The following is a 13,949-nucleotide window of genomic DNA, read 5'->3' on the forward strand; positions in this document are numbered from 1 at the left end:
GAGTCGCACATGACTGAGGCTACTTAGCACACAGGCACACATACATTAACTCACTCAATCCTCATAACAAGCCTTTGGCATAGGTACTATTAGTATCATCAGGAAACTTACACACAAAGAGGGAAGTCGCTCTCCCAAGGTCCCACATTTAGTAAGTGACAGAGCTGGGCTTCCCACCCAGACATCCTGATCCTAGAGTCACTACTCTTAAACACCATGCTGACTGTTAACTATGCTTTCCTTCACTGAGCTATACGAAAAACTAAAGCAGGGACAAATAAGCATAAGTGACTCTCTAAAGTTGTATCAAGAGCTGATGAGGAGGAGAAGATGGAAAGGAGTCTGTCAGTTTGGGAAAAAAAAAAAATAGAGATAGACTCAATACAAATATCCCTGGAAGTGGGCACACAAGACTTGATCATGTGATTATATGCAAAGACTAATATCAGAATGTAGATTGGGCTTGAGGGAGTTTGCTAATGATTAGCCAAAGAAGAAGTATTGACCTACTTCCAAAAGTACAGTTATTTCCAGATACATTAGTACTCATTGGCACTTCCAAAGGCTATTAGAACATCTTCTGAGAAAGAAGAGGAAGACCAGTAATTAAATTTCCATTCTTTATAGAGGCCCCTGCAGATTTAGAACTATCCTGAATATTAGGCAGAACTTTAGTCTACAGGTTGAAACAATTTATTTAAACTTACTTAACTCCTAAGAAACATTTGATGAATCAGTTTGGCTCTCCTAAGGAGTATTTTGAAGATAATCTTCAACTTAGTGATTTGCAATGCAGAAAATCTGCCTTTGAGTAGATGGCCAAATGTATCAAATATATTTTGAGAAGTTTTTATCCAGTTTCACATTCCAAATATAAGCCTTGAAAATGACCAAAGGCTCCTCAAATGTATTTCCTCCTCTCTGCTGTGCTGTGGTTATGAACTCAGTCTCTGGAGACAGATGGACTACAGTTGAATCCTAACTTCAATATTTATTATATTTTGTTTGGGAAAGCCAATTAAGCATTCTAAGCCTGTTTTTTAACCTATAAAATAAAAAGAAAGCTGGTATCTCAAATAACTACAGTGAAGTATAAAACAGACAAAATTGTCAAACTCTTGGCATATATGAAGCATACAATAAATATTAATTATCATCAACAGTACTTCATATTCTGCTTTTATTTTCTATTTTTGTAATTTGCTATCAGCTCCTTTCACAGGTGTCCTGGTTGTGAATCTGAATACTGGGAAAAAAGAAAAATATTTAAACAAAAGATAGAAGCCAACTGAGGAAAATATCAACAGGAAAAGGTGGCAAAAGATTAAAATACATAACTTGTAAAAAAAAAAGTCATTTTAATTGAAAATTAGGTATATTTGAAATTATCCATAACTTCTCCACTAAATGATGGAAATAGTCAACGATGTCAGGAGACTATCTCTTAGAAACCTGTCATATCAAATTGACATAATTATACTTTAAAATACCTCATTATTCATGTGTTAACATGAAAATCTCATACTGATGTACTCCTTTGTCCATATACATGCCCAAATTCTACTATATGAAAAAGAAATAATGCAATATTCAGTTTATATTTTAACATCTTTAGCCTAATTTCAAGCCCTGTGGTGGAGAACTTTAAAATTAAACTTTTCTAGTTTACTCCTTCTCTCTAGCTACTCCTAGTAGCTTTTCTCTAGCTACTCCTTTTCTCATTTCTTTTTTTTTGTGTGACAAAAATGATGTATTTTAAGTATACCTTATTTGAGCAAGCTCCTCTGTATGGCATTGACTACCCTATAGTCTTAAGCACAAACATAATTTCAAGTAACTTTTTAATGTTCTATGATTCTTTGACACAGTTTGGAATAACCTAAGAAATAGTCACTATGTGGCCTTTTTCATCAAAGTCACATGTTCTGTGCAAATGGTTATAAAGGTAGTATAAAATAAATTCTTTTTTAGGTATATTTTAAAGGAATTTGGCATAAGGGAGAAACTTTATATTCTCCTTTACCTGCAACTTAATACCTAGAATCATCATATCCATCACCATCATTTGTTTTCCCTTCCTGGCCTTTCAAACATGCCTCACAGAAAATTCTCATGCAGTTATATTTTCTGTGGGAAGGCACTATAAAACCATTATCTTCTGCAAAGAAATTCTCACTACAAAAGCTTGAATTATTTCTTTTGCTTCTTTAGTTGTGCTTCTTGAACACTGCCTCCATAAGAACAGTCAAACCATGCTGTTTATGCCTTTCAGAATACACAGTCTAGAAGAAGTCATAACCTTTGAAAGTCTGCTCCTTTTTTTGCTCTGCATTGTGTCTTCAACTCAGATTTTATTTTTTCCCTAAAGATCTAACATAGCTTATCTTTTTTCATTTTGCTTTCTTTTCCATTATTTAGAACTCCATTACCATGGCTTTATTGTTAGACCAGTGCAATGTGGATGGATTTTTCTTGTTCTAGGAGGCAGATGACACCACCCTTATGGCAGAAAGTGAAGAAGAACTAAAGAGCCTCTTGATGAAAGTGAAAGAGGAGAGTGAAAAAGTTGGCTTAAAACTCAACATTCAGAAAACTAAGATCATGGCATCCGGTCCAATCACTTCATGGCAAATAGATGGGGAAACAGTGGAAACAGTGGCTGACTTTATTTTTCTGGGCTCCAAAATCACTGCAGATGGTGATTGCAGTCATGAAATTAAAAGACGCTTACTCCTTGGAAGGAAAGTTATGACCAACCTAGACAGCATATTAAAAGGCAGAGACATCACTTTGTCAACAAAAGTCTGTCTAATCAAGGCTATGGTTTTTCCAGTGGTCATGTATGGATGTGAGAGTTGGACTATAAAGCAAGCTGAGTGCCAAAGAATTGATGCTTTTGAACTGTGGTGTTGGAGAAGACTCTTGAGAGTCCCTTGGACTGTAAGGAGATCCAACCAGTCCATCCTAAAGGAGATCAGTCCTGGGTGTTCATTGGAAGGACTGATGCTGAAGCTGAAACTCCAATACTTTGCCCACCTGATGTGAAGAGCTGACTCATTTGAAAAGACCTTGATGCTGGGAAAGATTGAGGGCAGGAAGATAAGGGGACGACAGAGGATGAGATGGTTGGATGGCATCACCAACTCAATGGACATGGGTTTGGGTGGACTCCGGGAGTTGGTGATGGACAGGGAGGCCTGGCGTGCTGCAGTTCACGGCGTCGCAAAGAGTCAGACACGACTGAGCGACTGAACTCAACTGAGGAGTTAAGTACAGACTACACTCATCTTCTGTTTAAGAACCCCAAGATGATGAAAATTTAGTAATTATTGCTTTCTTTTTACATAGTTTCTGCCCCAGATTTCCTGTTTTACTTGGCATTATTTTACTTTTATTTTTCAGTATGTTTGCTCTGTGATAACTATCTTATTCCATTAGCCCTTCTTTTATTCTGCCAGTCTGAGAATATTTTATTTGTACCATTAGAAATGATGACTTATCATTCTCTGATTGCTTAATGATTCTTATATATTTATTTTTTCTGACATATGCTTTCCCTCATTATTTGCTTTCCTTACATATTAGTTATCCTACTGTAAACAGTGATACCGCTACAACTTTTTTCCTTGGCCCTGAGTCTTTCAGTATCATTATCAGTACTCTAACTTTCCCTGCAAGAACAATCAACACAAAACAAAGTTTTTAAGACATGCTGTTAAGTCAGTTTAGCAAAAAACAGTTTATGGTTCTAATAATTTTTTCAGTATCATGCAAATTTCTTATCTTGCCACTTCTATGGCAATTTATATTTTATGATGCAACATTTGTAGGATCTGTAGGAATTTTGAACAACAGATTCTTTTTTTTTTTCATCTCTAATTGTAATGTCTGCCCACATGGGTTAATACTAGGTTGGCCAAAAAGTTCATTTGGGTAAGACTTTATGGAAAATCCAAATGAAATTTTTGACCAAACAATATAAGGTTGCATAAGAAACTCATTGACATTAATTCAAATCCATTTCTGTAAAAAATTTAGGAGAGTTCAGAGACAAATGGAGCTACTCTATTTCTTTAATTTGAGGGGAAGTTTCCAGAAACTGCCCAAAATAAACACTTCACTCAAACCTCTAATTAGATCAATATTATTTTACTATTGATGAACTACTGCTTAAATATACAGATTTATATTATATTCTCCATGTAGGATTTCTTCTTTCTTGGGTTTTATATCAGATAAATTACCTCATTCATCAGTTGAAAAGATTTAAGTCCTAAATTTTAATGATGATTATTATGTTAAAGTACCGAAAACATTAGGGAAAACTAAAAAAAAAGTTTTACACTTCCTTGCCTTTAACTATGTAACAACCTCAGTAATAACTTACTGCATATTTATTTTATTATAATTATAAATGTTGATTTTAGTGTTTAAACTATGAAGGAAACTAAAAAGCATTTGCAATCTCACCAAATGTCACTGAATATTTATGACAGGAAATTAGAAGTCACATTAATTTCTCTCTCTGTGTTGTTTCTATCCATAGTAATAACATGAATAATGCTCTTGAACTGAATTATTTTATTAACTCTTACAATAATGACTAAAAATAACTGGCTCAGTTGGAGCCTTCCATTAAACTGAGTACTGTTTATTTGTTTATATTTTATTCATTATTTCATCAGTTATTTATTGGACTCTGACCATAAGCCAAATATTGAAATAGAGAAAGGGAATAGAGAAATATATGGATGTTATTCCTACACTCATATTGCTCATAATATGATGGGTCAGCATAAATATATGCAAAAATCATACAATGATGAGTGTTCTAATCCAGTGTGGTAGAAACATAATATAACTATAACATATATAATAAAACATAACTATGGATGGAGGTTTGAGACACTGTACAGGAGACAGGGATCAAGACCATACCCAAGAAAAAGAAATGAAAAAAGCAAAATGGCTGTCTGAGGAGACAGATAGCTGTATATTTATGTATTTGTATATTTGTATTTGTGTATTTGTAAGGACAAATAGCTGTGAAAGAAGAGAAGTAAAAAACAAAGGAGAAAAGGAAAGATATACCCTTTGAATGCAGAGTTCCAAAGAATAGCAAGTAGAGATAAGAAAGCCTTCCTCAGTGATCAGTGCAAAGAAATAGGGGAAAAAAATAGAATGGGAAAGACTAGGGATCTCTTCAAAAAAACTAGAGATACCCAGGGAACATTTCATGCAAAGATGGCTCAATAAAGGACAGAAATGGTATGGAAATAACAGGAGCTGAAGATATTAAAAGAGGTGGCAAGAATACACAGAAGAACTATAAAAATAAAGATCTTCATGACCCAGTTAATCATGATGGTGTGATCACTCACTTAGAGCCAGACATCCTGGAATGTGAAGTCAAGTGGGCCTTAGAAAGTATCACTATGAACAAAGCTACTGAAGGTGATGGAATTCCAGTTGAACTATTTCAAATCCTGAAAGATGATGCTGTGAAAGTGCTGCACTCAATATGCCAGCAAATTTGGAAAATTCAGCAGTGGTCACAAGACTGGAAAAGGTCAGTTTTCATATCAATCCCAAAGAAAGACAATGCCAAAGAATGCTCAAAATACCACACAATTGCACTCATCTCACACGCTAGTAAAGTAATGCTCAAAATTCTCCAAGCCAGACTTCAGCAATACATGAACCATGAACTTCCAGATGTTCAAGCTGGTTTTAGAAAAGGTAGAGAAACCACAGATCAAATTGCCAACATCCACTGGGTCATCGAAAAAGCAAGAGTTCCAGAAATACATTTATTTCTGCTTTATTGCCTATACCAAAGCCTTTGACTGTGTGGATCACAGTAAACTGTGGAAAATTCTGAAAGAGATGGGAATACCAGACCACCTGACTTGCCTCTTGAGAAATCTCTATGCAGGTCAAGAGGCAACAGTTAGAACTGGAGATGGAACAACAGCCTGATTCCAAATAGGGAAAGGAGTACATCGAGGCTGTATATTGTCACCCTGCTTATTTAGCTTATATGCAGAGTACATCAAGAGAAACCCTGGGCTGGAAGAAGCACAAGCTAGGATCAAGATTGCCAGGAGAAATATCAATCACCTCAGATATGCAGATGACACCACCCTTATGGCAGAAAGTAAAGAGGAACTCAAAAGCCTCTTGATGAAAGTGAAAGAGGAGAGTGAAAAAGTTGGTTTAAAACTCAACATTCAGAAAACTAAGATCATGGCATCCAGTCCCATCACTTCATGGCAAATAGTTGGGGAAACAGTGGAAACAGTGGCTGACTTTATTTTGGGGGGCTCCAATATCACTATAGATGCTTACTGCAGCCATGAAATTAAAAGATGCGTACTCCTTGGAAGTAAAGTTATGACCAACCTAGACAGTATATTAAAAAGCAGAGACATTACTTTGCCAATAAAGGTCCATCTAGTCAAGGCTATGTTTTTTCCAGTGGTCATGTATGAGTGTGAGAGTTGGACTATAAAGAAAGCTGAGTGCCAAAGAATTGATGCTTTTGAACTGTGGTGTTGGAGATGATTCTTGAGAGTCCCTTGGACTGCAAAGAGATCCAATCAGTCCATCCTAAAGGAAATCAGTCCTGAATATTAATTGGAAGGACTGATACTGAAGCTGAAACTCCAATACTTTGACCACCTGATGCAAAGAACTGACTCATTTGAAAAGACCTTGATGCTGAGAAAGATCGAAGGTGGTAGGAGAAGGGGCTGACAGAGAATGAGATGGTTGGATGGCATCACTGACTCAATGGACATGCATTTTAGTAAACTCCAGGAGTTGAATGGACAGGGAGGCCTGGTGTGCTGCAGTCCATGGGGTTGCAAAGAGTCAGACACAACAGCAACTGAACTGCACTGAACTGAACTGAGAAACATAATAATGTATTCTAAAGAAGGAATGTTATCATGGAGAAGTTGATTTTTTTTCTGGATTTTATTAAATAAGTAGAGATTTACCAGGTAGGAAAGAGTAATATCACAGGACAGAGTAACAGCACAGAGTGCTAAAGGATGTGATAACTTTGACTGCTATAAGTATGGTCATCCACAACATGCACTGTGGTATTTAATAGAGAACGAGTCTGGAAAATTAGTTTGATATAATATTGTTTGAGAAATTGAGTAGACTGCTTTAAAAAATTAGATTTTTTTTTTTTTGCTGAAAATGAGAAAACAATAAGATATTGTTCAAAGTCTCAGAAGAGCATACAATACACTCAATACAATACAATTTGACTCCTGACACTCTCTTCAACATAATCGCCTAGATTTACCAATAAATAATTTATGTATTTTAGGCGCCTTTAACTGATTATAGTTCTACATCACATCCCTGGCTTTACATTTCCTATGACTGGAACTTATTTTCCTTTCTAGCCCTCCTTCACTTGTCCGATTCCTACTTTGTTTTCAAATCAAATCTCAGATTACACATCACACCCTCCAGGAAATGTTGACTAATTCTAACAGAGAGTTAGGTATGCTTTAACAATAATCATATCACTATCAAACTTATGATGTATTATATTTTTCCTCTTTTTTTCAGACAATGAGCTAGTTGAGGACAAGAACCATGTATAAAAACTCCTCATACAATGGAGAACCCTGAACTATTACCTTAACCTAGTGGTCAGAAGTATTGTGACCAGTAATATGGCATATAGATGTTGTGCACTGCATGGAAGGATAAACTGAGGCGGGCACATCGCTTTTCTGGTACCCTCACAAAAATTCATTTCTTAGTCTCATCATGAAAAACCAGAAACAAATCCAAACTGAGAGGCATTCTGCAGAATAACTGATCTCCAAAATGGCAAAGCCATGAAAAATAAAGAAAAATGAAGGAGTTTTCACAGATTAGTGGAGCCTAAGGAGACATAACAACTACATGCATTGTAAGATCCTGGATTGGATTCTGTAACAGAAAAAAAAAAAAAAATATATATATATATATATATATATATATAAAATTGGGAAAACTGGTAAAATCTGAATAAAGTCAGTAATTTAGTTAATAATATTGTACCAATATTAACTTCTCAGTTATATACTATGATTATGTAAGATGATTGCAGTATAGAAAGCAAATTGAAGGATGGAAAAGAACTCTGTACTATTTTTGCAACTTTTCTGAAAGTCTAAATTTATATCAGGACAAAAAGGTAAAAGAAGCTCCTTAAGTATTTGTTAACTAGGTAAGTTACCGAGACATGGTATTTTGGACTGTAAACCACTATTTCCTATTCTATATTTCCAAGATATATTTATTGAATATCTAGTCTATAACTTGTACTGTTAGGCACTCAGAAATCTTTTAGTAACAGATGAATAATAACCACTGAACATGTACTTTAGTGAACTATTATCAAAAATTTTAATTAAGCATAATTCAATGCAATGCTAATTATATATAATATATAATTCATTTGCACACATTTTAATATGACAGTGAGCTTTTTTCTGGTGTCAGTGTGCTACATATTACTTTAGTATCTTTATTAATATCAAGTTAGTAAATATTGCATAATGTCAGGTAGCAACAAAGAAGCCATACTACCATGAAAAGATTCAATTTCTCATAGAGTGAGCTATATTGGGTAGCTTTTGAAGATCAAAAGATAAATTTCCTCATGAATGTCAATCATGAAAGTTCTCAACAAACAATCCAATATAATCAAATCATTACCTGGGAAGCAAACACAGTTACAGTCTTCAAAGACATTATTTTTTTAAAGCAATAATCCAAAATACACTACAGAGAATAGTTTTTTAAAATCATCCTAAGGGGAAGTAAAAACAATATCTTATGATATGCAGTAAATTAAAGCTCATATTAAAAATGCACTTGGAAAATCTCTATAAATGTTGTAAGTTCGATTTATTACTGATTTCCTCTTATTCTAGACTAATTGGATATTTTTCAGTTTTGTGACTATAAGGTGTAACTCAGCTTATTTAAGCTAAGGTCACTTTTTGTTTCATTTTCACAGAACTTCTGACAGATAAAATATTGTACATAGATTTAAATAGTCCGTTAGATGTTACAGGAAAGAAAAGGTTGACATAAGCATTTTAGAAGTGGAAAATAAAAAGTTGAAATTACCAAGATCTTCTTCTGTTATACCATAAATTGAAAAGATCAATATATATTTTAGCCCACTTCCACTTCTGCTTCTCTTAAGGTTTTAAAATTTATTTTTAAAGCTATACTATTCACAATCTGATATTTGCCTATAGTCTAAAATTTACCCAAATTAAGAGCCATTGTTTTGGGGGGAGAGAAATTGGGAGACATTGGTTTCCATGAACACTCCCAGTCTTAGTCTATGACTCTTTAAAAGGACTCAATGTCCCCAGAAGCAATCTCTCAAAATGAAAGACTGCTAAGTCTTTATGAAGGTCAAACTTCCTTCTGTTTGAGCACCACAATTTTTGTCACTCTACAAGCATCCCTATTTCTTTATTTAAACTGTATTTTTATTGTTGTAATAACACTAAATATGAGATGTACCCTCTTAAAAATGTTTAAATATACAATACATTATTATTGACTTTAGGTATAATGTTGTACTGCAAACCTTTAGTACTATTGCTCTTAACATAACTAAAATTTTATGCCTATTTTTTAAAAACTGGAGATTTCTCCCTCTATTGCCAACCTCTGAAAATTAACATTCCACTTTTTGATTCTATTTGTTATCATTCAGCTACTCAGTTGTTTCCAACTCTTTGCAACCTCATGGACTGCAGCAAGCCAGGCTTCCCTGTCTTTCACCATCCCCCAGAATTTGCTCAAACTCATGTCCATTCAGTGGGTGATGGAATCCAACCATCTCATCCTCTGTCCTCCCCTTCTCCTCCTGTCTTCAGTCTTTGCCAGCATCAGGGTCTTTTCCGATGAGTCGGCTCTTGGCATCAGGTGGCCAAAGACTTGGAGCTTCAGCTTCAGCTTCAGTCCTTCCAATGAATATTTAGACTGATTTCCTTTAGATTTACTGGTTTGATCTCCTTGCTGCCCAAGGGACTCTCAAGAGTCTTCTCCAACACCACAGTTCAAAATATCAATTCTTCAGTGCTCAACATTTTTATTGTTCAGCTCTCACATTAGTACATGACTACTGGAACAACCATAGCTTTGACTAGACATACCTTTCTAGGCAAAGTAATGTGTCTACTTTTTAAAATGCTGTCTACATTGTTTTTTTTCCAAGGAGTAAGGGTCTTTTAATTTCATGGCTGCAGTCACCATCCTAAGTAATCTTGGAGCCTAAGAAAATAGTCTTCACTGTTTCCATTTTTTCCCCATCTGTTTGCCATGAAGTGATGGGAACAGATGCCATGATCTTCATTAACTGAATGTTGAATTTTAAGACAACTTTTTCACTTTCTTCTGTAGCCTGCAATGGGTCTCTTTAATTCTTCTTTGCTTTCTGCCATCAGGGTAGTGTCATCTGCATATCTGAGGTTATTGATAGTTCTCCTTGCAGTCTTGATTCCAGCTTGTGCTTCATCCAACCTGGTATTTCACATGATGTATTCTGCATATAAGTTAAATAAGCAAAGTGACAATATACAGCCTTGACTTATCTCTTTCCCAATTTTGAACTAGTCCATTGTTCCATGTTCCATTCTAGCTGTTGCTCCTTGACCTACATACAGGTTTCACAGGAGACAGATCAGGTGGTCTGGTATTCCCATCTCTTTAAGAATTTTCCACAATTTGTTGTGATCTACACAGTCAAAGGCTTCAGCGCAGTCAATGAAAGAGAAGTAGATGTTTTTCTGGAATTTTCCAGCTTTTTCTGTGATCCAACCAGTGTTGGCAATTTGATCTTTGATTCTATAATTTTGACTATTTTAGATACTTCCTGTAAGAAAAATCATGCAGTACGTACCTTTCTATGACTGGTTTATTTCACTTAGTGAAATAAGTGAAAGGTTATATCCTAAAGGTTCATTCACATTGTCACATTTTCGAGAACTTCCTGTTTTTTTAAGATTGAGTAATATCCCATTGTAAGTATACAGAACAGTTCCTTTAATCATTTATCTGTTGATGATCATTTAGGTTATTTCTACATCTCGGCTATTGTGATAGCTCTCAATGAACATGGGAATGCTAATATGCCTTTGATATCTTGATTTCACTTGTTTTAGATAAATATACAGAAGTGAAAATTCAAGATTATACAGTAGTTCTACTAGATGACAGAGTAACTTAAAAAACAATTAGTGCAAAACAATAGACTAGGTTAGTATGTCACTATCCTTTGTTGTTGTTGTTGTTGTTCAGTTGCTAGGTTTTATCTGACTCTTTGTGACCCCATGAAATGCAGCACACCAATCTCCTCTGTCCCCCACTATCTCTCAGAATTTGCTCAAATTCCTGTCTATTGAATCAGTGATGATAGCTAACCATCTCATCCTCTGCTGCCCTCTTCTCCTTTTGCCTTCAATCTTTCCCAGCATCAGGGTCTTGTGTAATGGGTCAAGTCTTTGCAGAGATGGCCATAGTATCGGAGCTTCAGCTTCAGTATCAGTCCTTCCAGTGAATATTCATATTTGATTTCCTTTAGGATTGATTGGTTTGATCTCCTGGCAGTCTAAGTTACTCTCAACGGTCTTCTCCAGTACCATAATTCGAAAGCATCAGTTGTTCAGCACTCAACATTCTTTATGGTCCAACTCTCACATCTGTACATGACTACTGAAATAAACAGCTTTGACTATATGCACCTTGTCAACAAAGAGATGTCTTTGTTTTTTAATACACTATCTAGGTTTGTCACAGCTTTCTTTCCAAGGAACAAACATCTAATTCATGGCTGCAGTCACAATCCACAGTGATCTTGAAGCCCAAGAAAAGAAAATCTGACACTACTTCCACTTTTCCCCCTTCTATTTGCCATGAAATAATGGGGCCAGATGCCATGATCCTATTTTTGAAGGTTGAGTTTCAAGCCAGCCTTTTCACTCTCCTCTTTCACCTTCATCAAGAGGCTCTTTAGTTCCTCTTCTCTTTCTGTCATTAGGGTGGTGTCATCTGCATATCCACGGTTGTTCATATTTCTCCATCAGGAGAAATCCTGATTCTACCTTGTGATTCATCCAGTCCAGTGTTTCACAAGATGTACACTGCATATAAGTTAAATAAGCAGACTGACAATATAAAGCCTTGACGTAATCATTTCCCAATTTTGGACCAGTCCACTGTTCCATGTCTGGCTCTAACTGATGCTTTTAGATCTGCATACAGGTTTCTCAGGAGACAGGTAAGGTGGTCTGTTATTCCCATCCCTTTAAGAATTTTCCAGTTTGTTGTGAATCACACAGTTAAAGGTTTTAGCATGGTCAATGAAGCAGAAGTAGATGCTTTTCTGGAATTCTCTTGCTTTCTGTATGATCCAATGAATACTGACAATTTGATCTCTGGTTCTTCTGCCTTTTCAAAACCCAGCTAAAACACGGTAATTATCTAATATGGGTAATTTATGCAAATCCCATTCTATGGTATATATGACCTTCCTAGAATATTAAAAAACTTACACTACAAAGATGTTTTAGTTTTATTTCCTCTAATTTTATTTGATTGTTGATTTAAGTGTATAAAGGATCATAAGTATATATTTTATATTCTAAGCTAATTTAAAAAAGGAATTTTGAAATCTTACTGTGCTAAAGTGGACTTGAATAAGTAATTAAATACACTGATAAAATAATATAGATAAAGGTAAAATTGAATTATTTCCTGGCCTTTACTTCCCCAAATAATTTCTTCAAGTAATGTTTAATATACAGTTATCCACAATGTATAAAAATAAAAATTTCTGCATAATCCTAAATTTACACATATGTAAATCCTCTTTTAATTGTATTGAAAAGTGTTATTGACAAAAGACAGCATCTCTTAACCACAATAAGAAAGACAGCTATATTTAACTGGAGAGACAAAAATCTCAGATACTGAAGAACACAGGACATCTATAGGGGTTTATTCCATTTAACAGCACAATTTCTCCAAGGCCCCAGTTTTCTGGGAATATAATAACACATTCTTTGCGATATGAAGCTCCTGTTTCTCTGTGTTTCCTGCCTGTTCCACATTCCTTATTGTCTGTAGCATCTGATAGGAGTACACAGCTGGAAATATATCAAATCAAAAATTACCTAATTTTAAATTCTTCTAATTATCTAATGTGAAATCAAGGAAGTGTATGTCATTTTCTGGGATAAGATCTGGGTTTTAGTAATAAGTGACTGTGATAAACATGAAATGCTTGAAGAAACAGAACCTGCTAATTCTCCAAGTACAGAAAAACAAAACAAGACAAAACATGGGCCTGGTAAGACAAAGAGCCTTCTAACAGAGGTTGTCCTCAACTATACTCCTCTTTTTTCCTCCAAGTACATTTCTGGAAACAAATGCTTTAATATCTACTTTATGTGATGAAGACACTAAAATTTGAGAACTTCATAACTATATTTATTTTACTAGTATTTTGATGTTTCTTATGATGTTTTTATTTCTATTTTCTAATAAGCTGGGTAAAAAAAAATCTATAAAATGAAGATTCTTTCAGAACTACAACTATCAAAAAATTAAAATTTAAAACTCTTATTTACAAATGTATTGTTGTTTTCTAAATAAAACTACTTTTATTTAAAGTAAACATCATGGCAAGTAGCCTGAGAAAATACATCTATACACATAATACCTTTTGCTTCCCACAACCCTGAATATTCAATGGAAGAACTGATGGTGAAGCTGAAATTCCAATAATTTGGCCACTTGATGCCAAGAGCTGACTCATTGGAAAAGACCCTGATCCTGGGAAAGATTGAAGATAGGAGGAGAAGGGGATGACAGAGGACGAGATGGTTGGATGGCATCACCAATCCAATGGA

The sequence above is a fragment of the Bubalus kerabau genome, chromosome 7 (assembly GCF_029407905.1).
Source record: "Bubalus kerabau isolate K-KA32 ecotype Philippines breed swamp buffalo chromosome 7, PCC_UOA_SB_1v2, whole genome shotgun sequence".
In the NCBI taxonomy this organism is placed as follows: Eukaryota; Metazoa; Chordata; class Mammalia; order Artiodactyla; family Bovidae; genus Bubalus; species Bubalus kerabau.